Here is a 22,381-nt window from a genome sequence, read left to right as displayed (position 1 = left end):
AAGGAATAGCTTAAGGGAATAAAGGGAATCAGTCTTCACCACCTCCTCTTCAGGGTGCTCTAACTACTTCAGTGACAGTGATTTACAAAGAAAAGTTTTGGGAAAAAGAACATCATTTGCCTCCCTGAGTCTTCTTCCAATCTACAACTTTATACACAGCAACTGTATAGTTTTTGCACTGCATACCTAAGCAGTTCTATGCTCTCCTTAAGAATGGAATTGAACACAAACTTATTCCTGGAATGTAGTAGAGAATATACAAAAAAATACTCAAATTACATATTCTCTAATATCTCTCTTATTCCACAAGTTCTTCTGCTTGCTCTTCCAGTTATTCCTCACTTCTCCATCCACTTCCTACCTATGAGGAAAATATAACTGATGACTAAACTCCTTCCATCACTAACTACTCTAAAACTATCTAACAAAACCATGTTAAATACTTGCTTTCAAAGCAAAATGTTTCAAACTAGAGGCACTTGGCTCAAGATCAGGGTTTGCAGTAGTTTAACAGCAGCAGCTCCGTAAACGAGGTTGAGGATCCTGTCAGCTTCAGTCTTTTAGACCGCCACATCTCATCCCAGAACAGGGAAATCTGGGGGGCATTTGCAAGAAGTCAGAAAACAAAGCAACACTGAGGAGGTGTTTTTTAGTTTGTTTTTTGTTTTTTTGTAATTTTCCTCACCATATCATTACGGGGAGTCAGAGACTTGTAGATAACAACATCCTACCATAATCACTCTAGTTATTGCTTAGCCAGGTTTTTCAAAAATATTTAAGTAATCATATTCTCTCTCTCTATTAAAACAACAGATGGAATTCCCAACCTTCAATTTTATGTTGGGATTCTGCAGCAATTGTTTAACAGCTTGAACCTTGTCCTCTTGTGGGTTTAACCTGACGGTTGAACCCAATTACATTAAAGTCCTTTGTTCATCAAGGGACATATGTAATATGATGTTAAATATGAGACTACTCATGCCTGAATAACGTAGTGTTTGTGATACAAATTGATGGAGTATGGAAGCCCAAGTTTCAAGCACACAAACTGTTCTTGGTTCTGAATTTCTGTGATATAAGATCAGAATTAATCCCATTGCTGTCAGCTGACTTACTAATATAAAGCTAGCATGAATTTGAGCTGGTTCAGGGTTTGCCTTTATCCTGTGTTACTGTTAAGCCATTACAAAGTCCTAGCCATGCAGGTGAGAGGCAGAGCTCTGACTACCAGAAACAAGCATACGCTTAAAATCAGTAGACTCTTCCACCTCATATCAGTCCCACCATTACAACCTAGTGGAAAACTCCCCACAAAGTACTCAGGCTACAATTTCATAGCATTGAAGCAGGGTTCCAATATAGCATGAAAGACTCCCAAACAGACAGTGAGAAATCTTATATTTTACTATGGCAGTTGTATTACCATTGTACTAAAACCAACACTCCGTATAAGGAACTCTGACAGGTTAAGATTTTCCATTGTGAGCTCTCCTCCTACCCTATTTTTCCTCCTTGCTTCATGATGCTAGCTCTGAACATCCATCAATGTGCTTCTCCCATATTGCTCCAACTCCTGTCTTTCATGCATGGAGTATCACTCCTGCAGCTCTCATTCTGTGTACCCATATTCCAGATGTACTTCCACTGTGAAGTTACAAATATGTAAAAAAGCCAATTAATGAGGATTAGGCTGATGAACACCTAATGACCAAGCAACCTTATACACAGAAAGTGTCACTTGTTAAGGAGCTGCTGCTTATTTTGAGATAATCTACATTTTCACTCTAATATCCAGCTAAGACATAGCAGTTGAACAGTTCTCTAGTAATACACACAGAACAAAGTACGTTCATACTGAGTTATCATTACAATAGGAAAGCAGTGTATTTTGAAATATCCAGTGCACTAAACTAGCAGAATGTATTTGCAGACAACAGGAGGGAAAATGTGGGTTAAATTGCATCTCCTCCAGCTGCAGCTGTTTAAAGCCTACACCCAAAGTACACCAGACTCACTCCATTTATCTTGCAGAAGAGCAATGACTTCACTGTAACACAGAAGGTATCTAAATCAGACAAAGCAATTCCACAAATCATATTTAAGAGAAACAAGTTTGAATATAATCAGTTACTATGATGCTTTAAATGCCACTCACCCTGCTCACAAAGTCCTGCTCAAAATCATACGAATACATGTTAAAACATTCATGGCAAATCAAGTCTAGAGGTAACCATGAAGAGCAGACCTTTGGCTTTGCCACAAATATCAGTGTTGTGACTGTATTTTTGCATACAGTTTGAATACAATGAAGTCTAAAGGGGGGAATAATTCTGTTTTTATTCAGTGAAATGGCTTTGTTGCCAACTCCAAAGACTTCAGAGCTAAGACCTAACTTTGAAATTATTTCATCAGCAAGAGAGCTAACACCTTCTTTATAATTCATTTTATACTATGGAATGACTAGTGTTATTATACAAAGGATATTCTGAATCCCAGTCTTGAAGAAATGCAGGGCTATTCATCCAGGTTTGTTTCCTAGAACTCGATAAAAAACAAAGTAGGCAGCTGAATTTTTGAAGGAAGTCAAGAAAGTTTTCATCAATATTTTCCATACGGAAGGGAGAAAGTTTCCCCCCCCCCCCACTTACCCTTTTAAAGATTTTTTAAAGCTGATAATTTTTGCATCTTTCAGATTCTTAAGCCTTGGTCTATTTTTGAATGCATGTCCAGTATGATATCAAAATTTAGTTAAAAACAACCTCACTGACTGACTCCATCTAAACCCTTTGGATAAGAGGACTTCAATGCCCTTGGTCCAAGTACCTCCATGCAGACAGTTCACTTAGCATAGAAAGAGAAAAGGTTGCCTAGGAAGGTTATTCTGTCCCAGCAGAACCACTGCCATATGCAAAAAACAAACAAAAAGTAAACCAAGGATATTCTATTTCTGTTATCTGCTTCAGCTAGAAAGATCTTAAGTCATGCACGCGTGTTTATAAAACAATTAAGCTTTTCCCTTCTGCAAGGCACATATCTAATACCACATTTTTCCTAGGGATACTTCACCTCTGAAAATACCACAGAACTTTTCTTACAGCTTCTCATGCAACTTGAATTAAACTAAGCCAGACTAAGACTGCTACTTTAATTATTCCACTGTACTTTCAGTATTTAAGCAATTATGCTTTAATCTAGAGACAGCTGCACTTCAAAGACACATGGGAAGATCCCTTTTTAGGGTACCTACTTATTTGCATGTCTTAAAGTAGTTATACATTTAAGATTATTAATAGAAGGATTTGAGGCTCTGACCCGAGTTCATTGTTTGTAGTGCTGAGTAGATCCCTCTTGTGAATGCACTGCTACGGCAGATTCTGGTACAGAAGCCATTGCACCAAGTCTTCAACAAAACATGTTGAAAATTTAGATCTGAAAGGAAAGTTTTGATTTCATGATGGAACAAATATTCTGTTGATGACTTAAGTTCCCTTCTTGTGTCAAAACTTGTCGAACTCCTACCTTCTCCACTCCAGGAGACCGGTGCTGCAGTACTGCAGCCTTTCCTCTCAGTCTGCCCCACAGTCAGGCCCTCCTACCTCGCCCACACATATCCCCATCCTGCTTCCACAAAGCCTCTGCCCACCCCACGCAGAGCAGGACAGCCAGCATCTCCTGAAGTGTAACCTCTCCCCCATTTCTGCCATTCCTATCTGCAGGGAGCGCTAAGCTCTCGGGGGAGAGCAGGGTAGTGACCCCAGGCCCCTGGTCTCCTGAGATGAGGGAGCTGCATACACACTGCACGTTTTCTGCTGCGAATTATCTTCCTCTATCATTATGAACTGTGAAACACAGTGATATGTTCTATAGTGTGAGGCACTGGTTTTCCTTTTTCTTTTTTTTCCCCCTCCATCAAAAGCATCTTTGTTAACAACACGTGAACCAAACAGCATTGAATAAGCCATCATTTTCCAAATGTGGAGCAGTCTCAGCATTCAGGAAGAAAATGAAATAAACAGCTCATTGGACAATCTGCTTTAGTCATGTGCTAATGATTATAGTGTATTTCCTACTTAAAAGCAAATATATTTAGTCTTTACAAAAATATGTTAATACATACATATATATGAGCCAAAGATTTCAGTTCAACAGTAAGTTCCTAAATATTTAAGCAAAGTGTAGTTAGAATTACTATAAACTCAACTTTGGTATATTTTCAGTTGGACTATCATTAACAAGCATGAAGTAAGTCTGTACTTTGTTTTTAAACGCTCCAGTACCATTTTTAAATAAAGCGTATTCTATATATAGAAACACAAAAATAAAAGCAGCTCACTACTTAGGAACAATCTTGTATTATCAAAACAATAATCACAACACTGCTTAGCTACTAAATAGTAAACTGTATTTGAAAAAACCTAAGTGGATCTTTAAATTTCTGAAGGTTTAGTTAGTTTTGGTCTTTGTGATGTAAAAGCAGCATTGTTATACAGTTAAAGGAGATGAATCCAGAATCCAGGGGAAAACGTGTCCGAAACTCACACGCGGAGTTTTGGAAGCGCAGGACGGTAACGCCGGCACGGGCGCACTGCTGTGCCTCCCCAGCGCTGCCCTTCCTCGCCACGGCTCCGTTCGGACCCGCTGCAGGCCGTGGGAGCCATGCCTTCACGGAGTTAGGGTCGCTCTCCGTAAGGGGAAATTCACAGAAGTCACGCTGATTAATAGATTTTTTTATATATTTTTATATATTTTATATATTTTTTTATATATTTTTAACTGACTAGGAATACAGAAGGAAAAAACCTCTATCGTCTTCTTAACCCTTACCAACTTTTGCTGCAGCATAAAAAAGTTCTAGTGACATTCACATTTAGTTGATTTTATTGCTTTTGTCTTACAGCTAAAAGAAACAAACAGAAACGCCACAGATAAGTTAACAAATGAAATGTTTCTCTTTGCTTACCAACTAAATCAGAAGAGCTTAAACCTTTCCCTGGAGTCTAAGGCATTTATTAAATACATACAAGTAGACACGGGAATTTGGAAAGACAAGAGAACTCAGAGATAGACTTTTTGCTCCTTGGGAAAATAATATTCATTTTTCAATTTAAAAAAGTTTGTCTTTACTATTTCATTGTTATACAATTAAACTATTGTTTTTTCATTTATACAGGCAACAAGAAAGCTCATGATACATACTACCCTGAAGCACTACCCCAATGACAAAATGGAAAGACTCTCCGTATCAAGCTGGCAGTATTCACATTAAATCTATACAATACTAGCACATGCTGATCCCCCTGAGCTAGAGCTAAGTGAATTCCACTGATCCAGTCAGGCAGGTGGCTTATCTTCCTGGCAAGGAGGAAAGGGAGAAAAGCTCTCTAGAGACAAGGATCCAGGACACAGCATGAGTAGGTTAGAAAGCAAAGACACCAGAACACCCACACTAAGAGTTTTTTCTTCTTTTAAAAGCGGTCTGGCCAGAATTCAGGGAAGAAACAAATTTCAGATCCTAGACTTCACAAGTTACATGAAGCAGCAAATGGAAAAAACATTAACAGCACCACCACAAAAATAGTAAAAAGAATCCATAGACCACAAAAAAGGCTCTTCACACTCACAGCAGCTCTAGAGTAAAACAAACCTCCAAAGTTTTCCTTCCTAGTTTATGGGTAGATCTAGGGGGCAAAAAAGACAATAAAAGCTGTATTTTCCTTTAGTGTCTCACACTATTCTCAGGTGCAGGCAATAAAAATCTTAATGAGTTTGTTAATGTTTATACTAATCAATTTAGATCACCCGAAGATGATTGTTTACAATGTGCTGCTAAGTCATAACAAACACACACTAAAAGGAAACATTTCAACAACATATAAGGCATTTGACTGGCTTTGGCATAGGGCTGAGAAAAGAAAACTAAAAGGCTGCATTTTCATGATTTCTAAGTATTTCACTTTAACCAAAAAAAAAAAAAAATCATTAAAGTGACAATCATTTCATCATCATCATGTTATTATCAAATACAAGAGTGATCTAAACAGAAACATTCTTCATTACGCATGATATTAAAGCACAAAAATATTAGAGGAATTTTTATTTAAGAGTAGATACAGCCCTACATGGGGCTGAGCAGCTGTATTCCTGTATCAGGACAAGAACTATTTACCCTTCCTGCTTGGCATTAGGTGCAAAAAAACCAACCAAACAGAAACTCTTAAATCCCCTCACACAGATCCGCACAATCTGCAGTCAGCAGCACACATAAGAGCTGGCTGGCCTGTTTCAGACATGATCCACTCTTAATTCTTTTCCTTCCTAGCACCTGTAGAGACAAAGGGCTTGAACACAGGCAGCTGAGTTGCACTGGGGGAAAGGCAGCCTTGGAAAGGCTCGAAACCCCATTCAAAGTGAGCTACACCTTGGGTACTTGTGCATTTTCAAAGCAGGAAGAGCTGCCTACGGTGATGAGCAAGTGCAAGAATCTACACTACTACATTACACCTAAGCCTACTGCTGGAGGCGAACACTAAGAAAAGGAGCAGCTTAGCTTTGTTTATTTTTTTTTAAGCAAGATTACTAAAAATACTGACTGTGATTACTTCTGCCCAGTTTTAGCAGCTTACTTCACATAAATTACCAGGCAGTCTGGGGGAAGTTTTAGGTAGCTATTTTACCTGTTTCTAGCCCAATGAGCTTTCAGTTCAACTGCTTATTTATAAGAATGAAATACAATTATACAGTATTTAGTCCCATGTTTTTTTCTCCTGAATAAATCACAAATACACAACACATACTCCTTCAAACACTACAAATTCCCTCGGAGATAAGGAACATACTCATCTCTAACAACCTTATGAGAAGAAATCTCAATGCAGTCCCCTTCAGGATGAGTTCTACTGTTTTCCTACCAAAAATGGCCTTATAGATGCATAAAAAGGATCTCATGCTTCCAAGCTCAAGAGCATACCTAGGTCTGCTTTACAGCTGTAGTTGTCAAGACATCCCAGGGGCTGCCAGCGGCAGCAGAGCAGGGCCTAGCAGCTGGAGCCAGCCCCACCACCCCATGAGGGAGCGGAGCGGAGCAGAGCAGGCTGCTCCTCCCTGGAGCTGGGCTGAAATAGGGCCTGGGCAGGGGCCCAGGTGGGGCTAGGTAGAGCCATTAAGACCTATTAATGCCCAATAACTTCCTCCACCTTTCTCAGCTGCCAGAATTATTTTTATATTAGGTTCACCATTCAGAAACAGGATGTGTATCTATCCTATACACCATTCCTCTGAGCAAAGCCCTCCTGCCACTCTCTCCAGCACATTCCTGCTGGACAGGTTTGGTGAATCATTATCAATATGCATTAGCTCCCACAGGAAAGTCTCACCACCTTGCTCAGTAAGTGCCTTCATCCAGATATTCGGGAACTGCTGCCATACAGTAATCCGAGGTAGTTTCCCAATTTTCTCTTTATCTCAAATTTGTTTGACATAAAGACAACATAGTAGAAATCTCTTTTTTTTTTTAATTGACATTTCCACCAGCACCATCACCGCTATTGCTAAAATTGTATTTCTCAGTGTCTGCAGGGCGTAACAGAAGAAATCTAATACCACGTTCGGTCCAGAGACGTGATCGGATATTCCTTTCTCCTGTCTCTGCAGGGATGTGTGGACAAGCACTTTTTCTAAACCGGTATATAATCTCCAGGCAACAGCAGAAGGGTAGCTCCAACCAACACATTTTAGATCATATGGATTGTATGTCTACTACATGCACTACTAAATGGTATCTCCAGCTTGCCAAAAATCAGTCCTACTAGAATCCCCCTGCAGTATACAGACAACTGTAGCATTCTTTAGTTGCCCCTCTATTATATGAAAACTGCTTTGTAGTGACTGCTGCTTCAGGTCACGGATAAAGACAATAAAAAGTTCAATTCTAGTTCAAAGTAGACTGAACATTAACTTAATTTCTTTCGCTCTAGAAAGACTATGAAACTTATGGAGTACTGTATCTTTTCCACAATGGAACTAAAACTATATGATAATTATAGTTCATCTATAAGTGTTCCCACATACTTATTTTTTCATTTATGATCCTTAAACAAATGGTCTTCAAAGATTATAATCATATTTTTTTCTATTAGGAAAAAAAATCTTTATCCAGCTTTCAGAGGAAAAAGACACTCTACACAAGAGGAACCCTTTGCACTCCTGTATTCCTTATACAAACAAAATTGTCAAGTCCTTGCAACGCTAATGCTAATTCTTACACAGAAAAGGACTGCAATGGACTCTCTCCATATGGGCTAGAGAAAGAAAATGAATCACAGTAGAGGAAGCAGGCTGAAGCAAGTCAGTCCTTTCACATTAAGCGCTACTACTCATTGCATTTCAGTTAGTTGATATTGACACTATAATTTTCTATGTCGGTGATTGCACATGCAACACATAAGGGCAAATTACTGCAATCACCAACTGTTGAACAAGTGTTTCTTATTCATTAGCTACTCTTTGATCTAAAAACAGTATTTTTCCTACTAAAGGTTAAATATCATAAATGTACATTAATTTAAATGACATGGGAAATAAGCTTACATAACACAAGAAAAAAATAAAGGAGTAGTAGTGAGTAATCATGTATTTAATGACAGTCTCCCTGTTACGCTGTTTCCCTTTCTGGATTGCTCTCTGTGAAAAGCACGATGGTTGTTACTGCTAAGGAGAACTTGACACGCAATGACAATTCTTCTGCCTCCCTGAGATTTCCCAGGAACGGAGGTGCATTTCAGACTGCTCCCTTTTCCCAATTCTCTTGACCTCGAAATGTGCTGTAGGCACTGGAGTGCCTACAGTATCTTTTAGCTAAGCAAGGTACAGAAGATTTACAGTTATATACTCAGGAGCCCAGATATGATATTCAAAACCCACTTCTCATTTTCACTAAGACTGCCTTATAACGTTGCATCCTGATAAAGTGAAGCAGCACTAGTGAGCATCAGGCTCTCCTAATTGTCGAACTGCCAATTTTTCTCTGACCAAGAGTGCAGTGGTGATATGAAGAACACTGACAGAGAACTCAAGAGTCAGATAACAGAGAAGACAGTAAACCCTAAATAAAGTATAGATCAACTGTATGCTCATTAATTACTTCGTTGTTACTGTGCTCAGATGTACCAATGGCACTATGCCATGTAGTAGTACATGTACCAGCACAGCTTCTTTACCAAAAGTAGATATGCTCCATTTAGCATTATCATGTGCGTTTTTAATGTATCAGCACATAGAAAGTGAAAGGCTATTTTCCTTTCTGCCTTTACAAATATGTGTCATTGCTAAGCTCACAGCTGACTGTATTCTGTAGCTTAGACAGCTGAGAATGTGAGAAGGTTCACTAAACAACATTTCAGAAAATTTTCCTATTCTCTTCAAAGAAAGGTTAGCCCATATCAAAAAGCAGAGTCTATTAAAAGATCCTCAATAAGATACATCGCATATTCTCCAAATGTCTGCCACAGATGGCTTTCTGTCTGTAACCATGGTTTGAAAAAATTCTGACTTCTGTTCCACAGAACACAGGAAAAAATACAGAAAGAAATTAGCACCAGCTACTAGAAAGGCACAGGCTCTCCTAAGTAAATTGCAAAGCTGTAGGAAGAGCTCCTATTACTCATGGTTGAAATTCTCCTAACAGTCTACAGAAGAGAGCTGAATGATGTTAAACATGTCAACATGTCCTTATTTAGAGACTGCTGTGTTGGAAGGGCTGCCAAACAAGGGGAAAGCAATTGGACCACAAGAAAAGTAGGTAAAAATGTTTAGTGCTATGGCTCACAAGCTGCATGTAAGAAAAACTCAAAAAACAAGCACAAATCACGGGATAACACTACACACCTAGTGACTACATAACCCATACTATCAGCACTGTGAAATAATTGTATTTAAAAAAATTAAAAAAAAATACCAAATCTTTTCTAGGACTGCCTGCCACTGTTACAAATGCCATTTTTCCGGGATGTGTACAGAAGTGTCAAGTGGCAAACCAAGAAGACATTTCCACATCATTTTGCCCTAAAACGAGACTACGCAGAGGACACTCTCCACAACAGGTGAAACACATTCCCACTCCCCTCCAAAACATAGTATAAAGTTAGTGCATTCTGCAAATGGACATAAAAGAACTCCAAGTTTTTGTATCTATCAGAGCCTGGAAGATTTCATTTCTCACATTATCTCCAGAAAAAAAAAAACATAATCTCACAGGAATCAACAAACAACTGCAAGTTTACTGCCCTGATGATCTCTACACATACAACAGCCAATACGACTTCTTTCGCAGGCCTCCATTCAATGCCCTGAACAACGCAGCGTCATCTACCTCCACACAAAGCTAATGGAAGATATTCCCATGCAAGAATGATATATTTCAGCAGCATCTTTCCACTGAAATAAATACTTCATATTCTTGACGCTTCACCTTGAATTCAGTTGCTTTAACCCGATTTTAAAATTCTTATTATGGAAGTACTGTGTACATGTACTTCTTTTACAAATGAGCAGTTAGGAGCATCTGCTAGGACCCACCCACCTATAAAATAGGCCACTCAGCTGGGAAATCTATGTATCTGATTTTTCTTATACATTTTATTATATACAGATTTTGTTGAAATTATTACTTGTTGTTACGGTCAGAACCCCTAAGCTGCAAAATCCAGCAACTCAACCTGTAAGAACAAAATAAGCACTTGCCATTCAGCACTGCCCATACCAGATGCCTTCTCAATCTTCTCTGCACCACTCGAACTCAGCTGCAATACCTATCCAGAGTATCGCCTCTTTCAAATATTGAAGTAATGTGGTATAGAGGGTACGCAGGTTAACTCAGCTGAGGACCTGCAACTCCTTGACTCAGGATGAGACGTGTGCTATGCGAAGCCATGTGCTCAATTTCCATGGGACTGTTGTGGAGCGAAGGTGTCAGTGAACTAAGTCTCTCCTTCCGCTGTTGCATGCCCAGATTTACTTGAGTAAAGTCACCGGATATCTAAATCCAAAACTGGTGATAGCAGGAGGGAACCCATACGTTAGTTTATAAACAAAGATGTAAATGGCAGGTGAACTCAGATTACCTCTTTGTTTTAAATACAGATTTTGTTGATTATTTTTCTTGAGTTCAGTGATAAGGAAGTAATTTTCTGTATTGTGACCTCAAGTGGAAGGAACATTTATACAAATTGTAATCTAGACTGATGAATACATCAAACAACTAAGAACAGCCCTAAGAAAGAAAATAAACTTCCAGATTAGGCACCATGTTTGTACACATTTTTGGATCTTGCAAATGTTGTCGAATGTTTCATGAATTTATAAATAAAAATAAATGTTTTCAAACAATTTGATGCAGCTACTCAATCCTAAAGAGGATTATTTTTAACCATTCTGTGCTACCGAACAATATGCTTTTTGTAAATGCATAAGTGGAGCCAGTAGATACCCATGTGTAAAGCTGCCCTATATTTTTCTTTTGGGTTTCTTAAAACATTGCACTTCTGATAAATCAAGCTCCTACTTCTCAGGCTCTACTTTGCCTCAAGATAAATACTTCGCAAGATTTTAGCCCCCCCCAAAAAATAGAGCCTTCTGGTAGGTACATAAGGCTATGTAAAAACACCTTGTGGTGTCCATGTTAGCAGCTCAAGAGGAAGAACCTCCTTCAAGAAGGAAGGGCCCCCAGAAGCGCTCGTGTGCCCGGCTCCGGAGCGGTCACGTCCGCGGCAAGGGCTAACTGCTGGGAGCGTAACTCGCGCGGAGTGCGGGTTGGGAGCGAAGCCTAATGCGGCCGCAGCACCCCCGGCGCGCGCAGGCCCACGAGAGCTGCCGCGGGGGGCAGGGAGCCCACGCGAGAGGCGCCTCCACCCGCGGGCTCCCGCGGACCGGCCTGGTCCTCAGGGGCCCCTGCCCGGGCCGCCGGCCTCAGGCCGCAGGCGGGGGCGCAGAGCCGGGCTCGGGCGGCGGGAGAGGCGCGGCGCGGAGGCGGCAGCCGAGGCCCGAGCTGGGACGTGCGGGCAGGCCAGGAGCAGCCGCGCGGGAGCTGCGCGCTGCCCGGGGCCGGCGGCGGGAGAGCAGCTGCCTCGCGGCGAGGCCGCGGGCAAAGGGCAGGTTCCCTGCGGGGAGCGAGGCAGCGGAGCAGAGGCCGCCGCGCCGCGCCCGGGCCCCGGCGGAGGCGGGAGGCCGCGCCGCGCCGCGCCCGCCCGCCCGCGCCTCCCACAAGGCCGCGCGGCCGCGGCAGCCACGGGGGCCGCGCGCAGCAGGGCCGCGCCGCGCCCGCGCCCGCGCCCCGCCGGGCGCCCCGCGCGGGCGGCGCCGGCGCAGGACGCGCCCCCCGCCGCGCCGCCGCCGCCCCCCGCCCCGGGCCCGCGCGCGCGCCCGGGCCGCCCCAGCGCGGCCGCCGCCGCGGCGCCGCTGACGGCGCTGGAGAGGCGCATCGCGGAGCTGCACCGCGAGGCCGCAGCGGTGAGAGCGGGGGCGGCGCGGGGCTGAGGGAGCCCGCGGCCCGGCTGGGGACGCGCCGCGAGCCGGGCGGCTGCTGCCTGGGAAGGCAGGAGGGGACTGCGAGCGGCGCTGGCGGGCGGGCCCTGCGGCGGCCCTGCCGCGCCGCTTGTGAGCTCCTCCGCAGCCGCAGCGGAAAGCGGCTGCAGAAGCACATTCAGTCGCGAGCCGGCGGTCGGGCTGATTCCGTTTAAGCAGTTACGTTTTAGGAGGAGAGTATCAAACCGCCTCCAGTATGACGCCTCAAAGAGACGAGGACTCCTCGGGGCTGAGGCTGTGTGCTTTCCTTTTAAGGCTGGCCAGCAGAGCTATGTGGATCCAGTTACGGGTTATTTAGTGCTCACCGAAGTTGCCCACTTGCAGAGAGGTAAATGCTGTGGCTGTGCATGCAGACATGTGAGTATGAAAGCCTTGCTTTTCAGCATTAGCCTGTAGAATGTCTCTGTGACTTTGTAAAATCATTTGTGCTGCGATTGTAAGAGTTGGCAACTTATCTTGCATGTTTTACAGTGACTTTGAACGAGTCAAGGACATTTTAAGTCCAGGAAAGATCGTTGAGGGATATTCTTAAATAAAACATTGCAACATATCCCATTAGCATTATCTCTTGGAAATACCATGAAGAGTACTGCACACAAGATATTTAATTGACTGTCATTTTATAGAAGTTCTGTTCTCTTTGGCAACTCTGTTATGTCTAGAAAAGAACCAGCATGTCAGAAAGTCTGTTTCCAGGAAGTGTTCCTTTTTTTAAAGAAACAAGATAATAAAACCAAGATGGTTTTTGTCACAAAGGTAATTTACTTTTCCAGAGCTATGTTTAAAACTTTTGAGAATTATGTTTCATAGTTGGATTGAGAAGTGTCAAAAGATGTAGGATTTGGTAGAACAGACAGTGATTTACTTTAAGTGATAGGATCTGGCACCCAATCTTACTCAGTTTTATGAGAAATAATAGTCTGTATTTTGTACATCCAGGATACAGTCCTTACACAAGACAAAATAGAAAAAGTTTCATAGATTTCAGAAGAGACAAAATCAAGGCCATAATAATCCACTGACCACATTCTTGCTACTTGTGCAGTTGATGCATGGATCCTCACATGGGTACCCTTTAGAGTACACTATGTATGGGTATACTCATAGTGTATTTAACTTAAAGATCACACTTTAAAGTAGTGGAAAGAGGGAGTGGAAGCATGAGATACTTAGTTCAAATATGCATAGCTTAGTTCTGGGTCTGTTTTTAGCTTTTCTTTTTTAAAGTTTCTGTCGCTGTCTGAGTAGCGGCAAAGACTTTTTTGATGAAAGCTCATTTGGAACTTCTCAAAGGAGATTGGCAGGAAGAAGAGCCTGGGGAAAAAAGTTTGAGGTGATCAGGAAATATTTATAGGCAATATGGGGAGACTAGCATCATATTGTTTTCCCTTATGCTCTTATTGCTGCATGATACCCTTAGATGGGCTGTTTTAGGAGCTTTGGTATGAGAAGTTTAAGAACAAAAGATCGTTCTGGACAGTCAAACTGAAATGAGTTGGAAGGATACATTTAGGAAGTGGTTTGTTGGACACTAATTAGAACCATTTGCTTGGGGTTGCCATTATTTTCCTTTTAGTCTGGAGGGCACACTAGATCAAATGATTTATATATCATTAACAATTCTTGTTAACCACAAGCAGGGTTGGGCTTTTCCATACTGATTACTAGGTAATGCAATAACGACTTGTTTTATTTCCTCTACAGTGTCCATATGAGCAAGTTAATGTGAAAGACCCATCCAAAAAGAAGCGCTTCAATTCTTTTTTTTATGTTTGACTAGTAATATCTCCGCATTTTGAGAGCACAGCTGAGAAACTGAAGCAGATCAGTTCCTTGTGGCTTCCACTGCTGGAATACTGGCATTTGTTGTACCTGATACTGGCTTCCAGTAAATACACTTCAATTGTAATAAACTACAAATTGAACCATATGTTCATGTGTGTGTTAGATGCAGCATTATCGATCACACTTTCCCTTTCTTTTGCTCTACAAGTATGTTACAGTCTGATAATAGGACTAATTTCCCTTTAAAAGAAACAGAGAAAGCAAGTAAAAAAAGCAAGCAAGCGTTAAAATCCCTTGGTTTTGGTTAGTGTTGTTTTGGAATGGACTGCAAATCACTCCAAGAAACGTTGCAGATTTGGGTACATCAATGACTTTGAGTCGTTTAGAAGGGTGGGGGAGGGAGAGGGGAGGGACGCTTCGCTGCGCTGAGACCACCGCTGGCCACAGGGGCTGCTCCTGGCCCGCGGTGCCCGGCGGAAGCGGGAGCCCAGCGCCGCTGGTGCCCGGGGAGCAGCCCGCACCCACGGCTCCGCCGGCGGCGGCTGCCGCCAAGGGCTTTTGATCCTGCAGCCGGGCGGGCGCCCAGGCCGCGGCCCGGCTCGGCTCGGCCCGGCGCCGGCGGCACCCGCGCCCCGGGGCGCCCCGGCAGGCTTCCTGGCGCAGCCCGTACCGGGCTAAGTCTGCTGCCCTGGAACGCACGCTGGGAGGAAGGCAGGCTTGGCAGGCTCGCCTGGGGTTTCCGAATAGTCTAAATTCTTCGTATCTCATTGAGCAGCGGTCTGTTTAGTGTCCAAGTCTGTAAGTGCACTTGAAAGACAAAAGAATTCTGATTGCAAACATAATACGAAGTGTAAAATACACTACAGATATTCATGAGCAGCCAGGAGGAGGCACTGAGCACTCCTGCACTTTAGAAGGAACCATAGCAGAAACTCCTTCATCTTTGTTTTACGAACATGAAGCCCTTCTTCATTTTCTGTTAAAAGTTGTCGATACCCGGACTGCTTCATTTATCGTCTCACGCACGCTCCCGCATATAGCTTCATTCAAACTGAACTGAATTCAAATAACATGTCCTATCGCCGTGTTTATGAATTACTGCGCCTGAAAAAGCCTGAACGAACCCAAACCCCAGCGGATATGTTGGAGACAAAGCTGGTGCCCCGCTGGGCCGGCCCCGCGACCGCGCTGCGGCTGCACGGCCGCTCCCGGCTGGGCCTGGCAGGGTTCCCCGGGGAGGCACTACATAGGAAAGCCTTTTTTTTTTTTTTTTTTTTTTTTTTTTTTTCATTTGCCTACTTCCAAACGAAGCAGGCAGTTTCATTTAGACTGGAAACTACTGCCAGTTGCTTGGTGTCCCGTTTTGATCCTTTCTCGGCTTGGGTTGAACGAAATGTCTCGAAATCTATTCCAAAAAGATGCTCGCACAGGCTTCCAGATGCTAAGACTTGGATCATTTGAACGTCAGCGCAGCCTTCTGGTAACAAGAAACATCCAAATGGATTTCGTTTGTGTATTAACATCCGTCAGATGGGAGAGTAGCACAGTTTCGAGCTAAAGTCTGTTTCCACCGTTTTAGCAACTGGGTGCAAATGAACGTCTCGTCTGGCAAGTCAATAGGTTGAAACTACATTCAGCGGAATGAGTCCAAATATCTGAAATGACTTGGAAGAGCGGTGCTAACAAACAGTAATTTAACGTTTGAGAGTATTACTGGTGTTTATATAGCTTCGTATATGCATGTAAATAGGCGGGGGAGGGGGTCATTGCAGGAAAAGAGAGCTATAAACGTGTCCGTTAAATGGCCTCTATACCCGAAGACTGCAGACGAAACGCAGCTCAGGGCAAGACAAAGAGGAAATTTCCTCGGCTCCATGCGCAAATATTGATCCCTGTCGCTTAACGACTCGCCAGCACCGCTTCCCCCGTCGGCGTGCAGGGCTGCCCGTTTCCTGGCTACCTGATCAGGTGGGAACTTGTACTGCACGGTCCAGCCATGCTTCCGCCGCAGCGATACTAACGAAATAACGCCTAACATTAGCTCGGCACCGCGCAGCAGGTGGCTTGTCGTGAGCCTCGCGTGTTCCTCTGCCTCCTGCTCCCATTAGAGCGTCGGTAGTTGGGGAGAAGAACAACCCCCAAACCGCCCCATGGCAGACGCGTGGCAGGCTGAGGCGGGGAGCGGCGGGGAGCCCGCGGCCGCCCCGGCCGCGCCGGCGGCGCCGGGCTGGGGCTCTCCGGGCGCCCGGAGCCTCGCCGGGCACCGGCAACCTCCTCAAAACCCGCCCCTCCGCAAATGGCAGGAGTAACAATCCTGCTGCTGCTGCTGCTATTAATAACAGTAATAACAGCGTGACGCAGGTGGTATTTGTTGTCTCAAGGAGACTAAGGGAAGAGCAAGTCCCCTACAGGCACCTTTGCCCCAAGGTGGTTCGTGGCTCCCAGTGCGGACACAGACTAACGGGGGCAGTTCGTGCTTCCTGTCGCTGCCGCGCTTGGCCGGAGTGGCTTTAAACTTCCTAGTCGCGAGTCGAGCTAATGAAAACCTCATTTAAAAAGCTACCGCCACCTCTGCTGTGGGAGCAAAAGGGACTGGCACGGCCTCTGAGCCTGCGAAGCAAACTTTGTCCCCGATCACCTGCCCTGCGGACACACTCCGCTCCCTGCCCTTAAGCTTCCTGCCGGCGGGCGCTGCCTCCCCGGCCGCTTCCACCAGGTGAGCGGCCGCGGGCCGCGCAGAGCCGCTCCGGGCAAGCAGAGGGCGAAGCACGAAGCCCCCCGCGGCCGCTCCACGCCCGCCCCGGCGCGGAAAGGGCCCCGGGAAGCACTCGGGCCGCCGCAGGCGAGACGGCGCCGCGCAGCCCCGCGCAGCCCCGCGCAGCGGCGGGGCCCCGCTCTGCACCTCCTGCTGCAGGCAGAGGGGCTCCGAGTGTAAAACATGACTCTCGACCCTGTATTTCTCCTATTGTTTTGAGGCGGTGGATCAATTGTCATCAGTGCTGTCACCTAAGAAGCAATGATTCCAATTCATCTTGGCATCTGATTTTATCCTAATGGGTTAAATTGGGTTCACTTTTACAATTATCCCGTGTTTGACTGCATAGTATTGTATGACAACTCACAGTTTCATCGGGTTTGGCAAAGCGAGGTTGCTCCATGAATCCGTATATCATATCACATCAGATCAGGCTGAAGTTTGCTGTTTAGAGACTCCATTTGAGAGGCTTTTTATGAAAGTGGGAAGGGTTGATATAGTCCATGGCTCGTTCTGTACGATTTGAAAAAAAAAAAAAATGTGGAGAGATGGCAACAAACGGGGTTTGCTGCTCATCTGTGAATAAGCACAGAACGAAAAAAATGACATGATGGGGAAACGCTCAGCTCACTACAATATTTTCTAGCAGCCTCCTAGTCCTCGCATTTTTAAATTTCCTAATATGTTCTTTGCTTTATTAGTTTCATTTACAACCAGCTCCCCATTAACACCTCACCTGATTACTGAGGAGCTGAGACAGCTAATCAAGAAAATCCAACAAACTAGCTAACATTGAGAGGTGAGATTTATTTTTGTTTTCATTCATTCTTTTTAATGTATTTGGTTTGTTTTGAAGAATAGTTTGAAGCTCGAACAGAAAACAAAAGGCAGGTATAAGCACGTATTGGTAAAAGGTCAGAAGTTAGAAATTCACGGCAATTCTGCATTAGAGGCTCGGGGGTGGGGGGAGAAGGAAAAAAAATCTTTCCTCCAAGCAGCTTGTTTATTTTAATTAACATAGGGATCCTCTGCTAGGAACAAGGAGCAACCTCCATCTACTGGCTAGATCATTGCTTCTCTTCTCCATCCAAAACCCATCCCTCATCACTCATTAAGGAGGGTACAATTTTGGAGGAAGCTTCCAAGGTCTCAAGGTAAGATCCTGCATGAGCCTTTGCTAACAATACAGCTGTTTAGACCTCACGGATGTCATTTGCGTGGTGTTTCTTTGACGTGCTGGGGTTTTTTAAACAACACAGAATGGTCGTTTCCCCAGGTGTATTCGCAGACATTTGGTGTATGTGTGTTTTAATCTAGGAAAATAGCAGGCTGGTAAGACTGAGCCATTCTGCTTAATAAAAGAGAGGCCGTGTTCTTTCTTTCTTTCTTTTCTTTTTCTTTTATCTCTTTCTCTTTTTATTGTTTTTAATGGAATGGCTCCTTTCACCTGTGCATAAACCTAGGCTTTCCAAAATCGGCAAAATATGATAATTTCCAATGGCTTAATTACAGCTACAGTGTAAACAAAATTAAGGTTAATAATAGACAACTAACAAGCTAACAGTGCTGAGCTCCTCCGCCGTGAGCACAGTTTCATGTTAGACAATAATCTCTCTCTTCCTTTCCTCTGCTGCCTGATTACTTGTTTGTGGTTAGTCGCAGCGCTTGGCTGTGGAGATGTGTGTCTAGGATTGCTATGCAAAGCATCTAGTTGTTTATTATTTAAATATCGTCTCCTTAAGTAAAGGAGTACGTGGCTCAATTCACATGTTTTCATATTACCGGGAAGTAAAAGCACTTTGGAGGTTTGGGTTTTATTTTTTAATTCCGCAGTGCTTGTGATTAAAGATATTCTGCACTTGTGTTACGCATAGAGCGAGCCCCTGCACAGCCTGTCTCGGGAAGAGGGACTGATGTTTGAATCTGCGTTGCGATGCATCCACTTTCTGATTTCTGTAGTAAAATAATCCGAAAGTTGTCTACAACACACCCGTGAGGACTCGAAAGAGGAAAAGGTGGTGATGATTCCAGATGTTGTTTCTGACACCAGTTTGGAATTTTAAACAATATCGGTTTTTTCCTTTTTGTTTTTTGTTTTCTTTTTAAATGCAATCAGTGTAAATGCTGCAAACATTAGCTACATTTGATGCCACCACAAGGAGATGTAATCCCATTCAAATGCTCTTTCTTTGTGTCTAGAAGGCTTGTACTAGCCGCGGACTTCACAAAGAGATGAGACTGATCATTAGTAGCACTGTACTCCATCACAAGCTCGCAGAGCAGAAAATAGCGTTAGGATTTAAAAATAGACCTGGCTTTAACCACCCGACTCTCAGGCAACAGAATCGCAACACTGTTAATGTTATTACTATGCGCTTTAAATTTCTGGAAATGATTAAATTGGAAGTGTCTTGGAAAGTACCTGAAGTTCAGGAGCCGGTGTGAAGTTCCGGGGCCGTGGGCAGGCAGCTGACCTCGGGGCAGCTCCCCGGGGCAGCGCCGGGCAGCCCGAGACCCCTTCTGGCAGTGCCCCTCCGCCATCGGCCCCGAAGAAGCAAACGCCTGGTAGGAGAGAGTCTAAATCAAAACTGTTTCTGCTTAGAGAATTCCCCCCCCCCCCGCGCGAATACCCTCCCCTTTCTCCTAATTATTGTTGGTCAATTATTAATTTGCATGTAGACCTTGTCCTAAATCCTCAGAACTAAATACAAGATCCGTTCACGCTGTAATAGGCTTTAGACTGTAGCCCGTGGCCAAGAAGAATAGGGGCTCTATAGCAAAGCGGATCCGAGTGACCGCATGCATGAAATCTGTCCAGGGCACATGCTAATTACGAAGGTGGAAATGGCTTCAGCAGTGGCATGGAAAGCGCAGGGCAGGCGCTGCAGCCCAGGCACGGGCTGTGCTTTGGGACCACTGCAGAGCGGCTTGTTCAGTGGCGGCGCACGGGCAAACCTTTTACCTGCGCTGGTCTCACCAGCGATGCACTCCTGCCTACCCCCGTTAGCCTGGGAAGATTAGGCAAAGGCTGCGTACAGCCCCAAAGAAAGGCGAACCCCTGAAACCGCCTGTCATGTTTTTAGAATATTCCGAATATTACGCGTCAGATATCCTCCCTAAAATGCTGCGGCAAAAGGAGGTAAAAGCACTATGCAATGAGAAACGGCGCTCAGAAGACGAAATGTTGGTACAAATCGATTCGTAGGAGACAAACTCTTAGATTTGGATTTTAGCTTCCCTGCTCTTTGTGAGCTTTTTTCTCCTCTCTCCCAAGCAAACCAGCAAAAGTATATAAAGACTCCAGCTATAATGGCAACCTATCGCTACCAGTCTGCCTTAGAGCAGCGTTACCATCCACAGCGAAGAATGAGATCTCAGAAACATTGAAATAGATTTACCTTGACCTACTGCAGGCCTTTTGGAAATGGAGAAGTCACGTTTGATGCTAGCAACAAACTTTTAGTGTCCCTTTAGGTAAGAAGTGGTCTGCCAGCATTAGGATGCTAATCAGAAAACGCCTAAGAAACCCCTGGCCTCCTCTGCTGCAGCAACAGTAGCTGGTAGCATATCCTTAACAGTAGCTGATGGAGCAGAAAGAAAGGACCCTCTAATTAATTAAGTGTGCCTAACTGGAGCAGCTTTAGTCATTTCTGAATTTTGTTAGGAGTCTGCCCAATTATTCCTAACGGCGCCCACCGAGCTATGACAGAGAGGGGAATTTAACAAGCAATATTTTCGGTATCTCTCGAGCCGCCCCGGCTCGGCCCGACGCTCTGCTGCTGCACCTGCAGATCTGCCGACGACCCGGAGGCGACGAGGCGGCTGAGCGGGGCGGGGGCCGCAGCGGGGCCGGGGCCGGGGCCGGGCCCGCACGGGTCGCCCGGAGGCGGCGGCCCGGCGCCTGCCCAGCGCGCCCCCGCCGCGCGCCCCGCGGAGACAACGCGCTTGTCCGCTCTCAGCCACCAGCAGGCGGGCAGGCAACCGCTCGCGGTAGCACGGCCGGGGCTGCGCGGCGCTGAGGATGAGGCGCACTTTGAGCGGGTGTCTGTCTATGCCCGACGTGCGCAAACATGCCTTTTGCCACAAGGACTCAACGTGAAATGCAGAGCAAGAGCACGGACACAAACCAGAACTGTCCGTTTCTTTAAGGCAGGGTCAGTTATTCCCTGTAAAATAACCGGTCGGGAATAAAGGAACATTTCGTTCAAAAGAGAAAAAAACCCTGAACGTGCCACTGCAGTGGAAAGATTTTATTGCAACTTTTAAAAACAAACTGCTGTTTAGAGGAGATTTTAAGCCTCTGCCGAAAACCACAGTTGCAATCCCCCACGGCAAGCAGGCACACAGCGGCGTGCAAACATGTATGCTAAGTGTGTGCGCGGAGCAAACGCGCTCCTGCAAAGGGATTAAATCTCCCCGCGCCCGGGCGCGGACTGCTCCCTTCCAGGCGCCTTCCGCGCTCCCTCCTTCCCTTCCTTCCCCGGGCGAGCACGCATCGCTCAGCAAAGCGGCTGAGGCTGGAGTGAAGTCTCGTCTCCTCGCACAGGCTGTGCAGCTCCACTTGGGCTGTGCTCTCACTCCCCTAACAGTAATTTGGGGAGTTGAGAGGGAAGTTACTTCGTTCATCTCCTGGAGTAGCTGGGGCATCGTGGAGCGACGACGGGAAGGAGGGAGATCCCAAGCAAATAACTCCCGTATCCCGGATTGAATCACCTTGTTTATTTTTTCCTGATGGCTTGTTGTGCTATTTGACTTCTTTTCCCTTAGGAAAGTCTATCTCCCTCCTCCTTTCACATACACATTTTTTTTCTTTATTTCTGTCTTTTTTTCCTTTCTCTTTTCCTTTCTCCTTTTTCCTTTTCTTTTTTAGACCGAGAGTGCTCTGCAGGAGACTATGGTTTGTGGAGGGATCTACCCATTTTAAGGGAGATTCCCTTACCCATTTGAGTCTCATCGGTTTTATAGCTATTACTTTCTTATTAAAACACACACACACATACAACACATTGATTTCCATCCAAAAGGGCTAATTACATTACTTACAGTAAATAGCAGCCCTGCTGTCCAGGGTCTAGTGTGCCAACAGAGAAAAAAATCCCGGCTTATTTCACTTGATTGACTTCATCTTTGTGTGAAATTGTGTTTTATGAGCTGTATTCTGGCACTCGGAGGAATGTAGCAACATTCAATCTGCAAATAACATTAATTTTAGCTACTTAAGGGGAAAGAGAAGGGAGGAAACTGGCTGCCTGATTCTTGGGTTAC

The 22,381-nt window shown here is 44.7% G+C and overlaps 1 long non-coding RNA gene across 1 annotated transcript; it reads left to right on the top strand.

Annotated features, from left to right (window-relative positions):
• The first annotated feature begins 12,484 nt into the window (after positions 1–12,484).
• Positions 12,485–14,367, top strand: LOC134143452 (uncharacterized). Its single transcript, XR_009959116.1, has 3 exons — positions 12,485–12,501; positions 12,832–12,904; positions 14,281–14,367. It is a non-coding gene; the product is annotated as an uncharacterized LOC134143452 (long non-coding RNA).
• The last annotated feature ends 8,014 nt before the right edge of the window (positions 14,368–22,381 follow it).

The sequence above is a fragment of the Rhea pennata genome, chromosome 8 (assembly GCF_028389875.1).
Source record: "Rhea pennata isolate bPtePen1 chromosome 8, bPtePen1.pri, whole genome shotgun sequence".
Taxonomy (NCBI): Eukaryota; Metazoa; Chordata; class Aves; order Rheiformes; family Rheidae; genus Rhea; species Rhea pennata.
The sequence above is the reverse complement of the archived record's forward strand: the minus strand, read 5'-3'. Positions and strand labels throughout refer to the sequence as shown.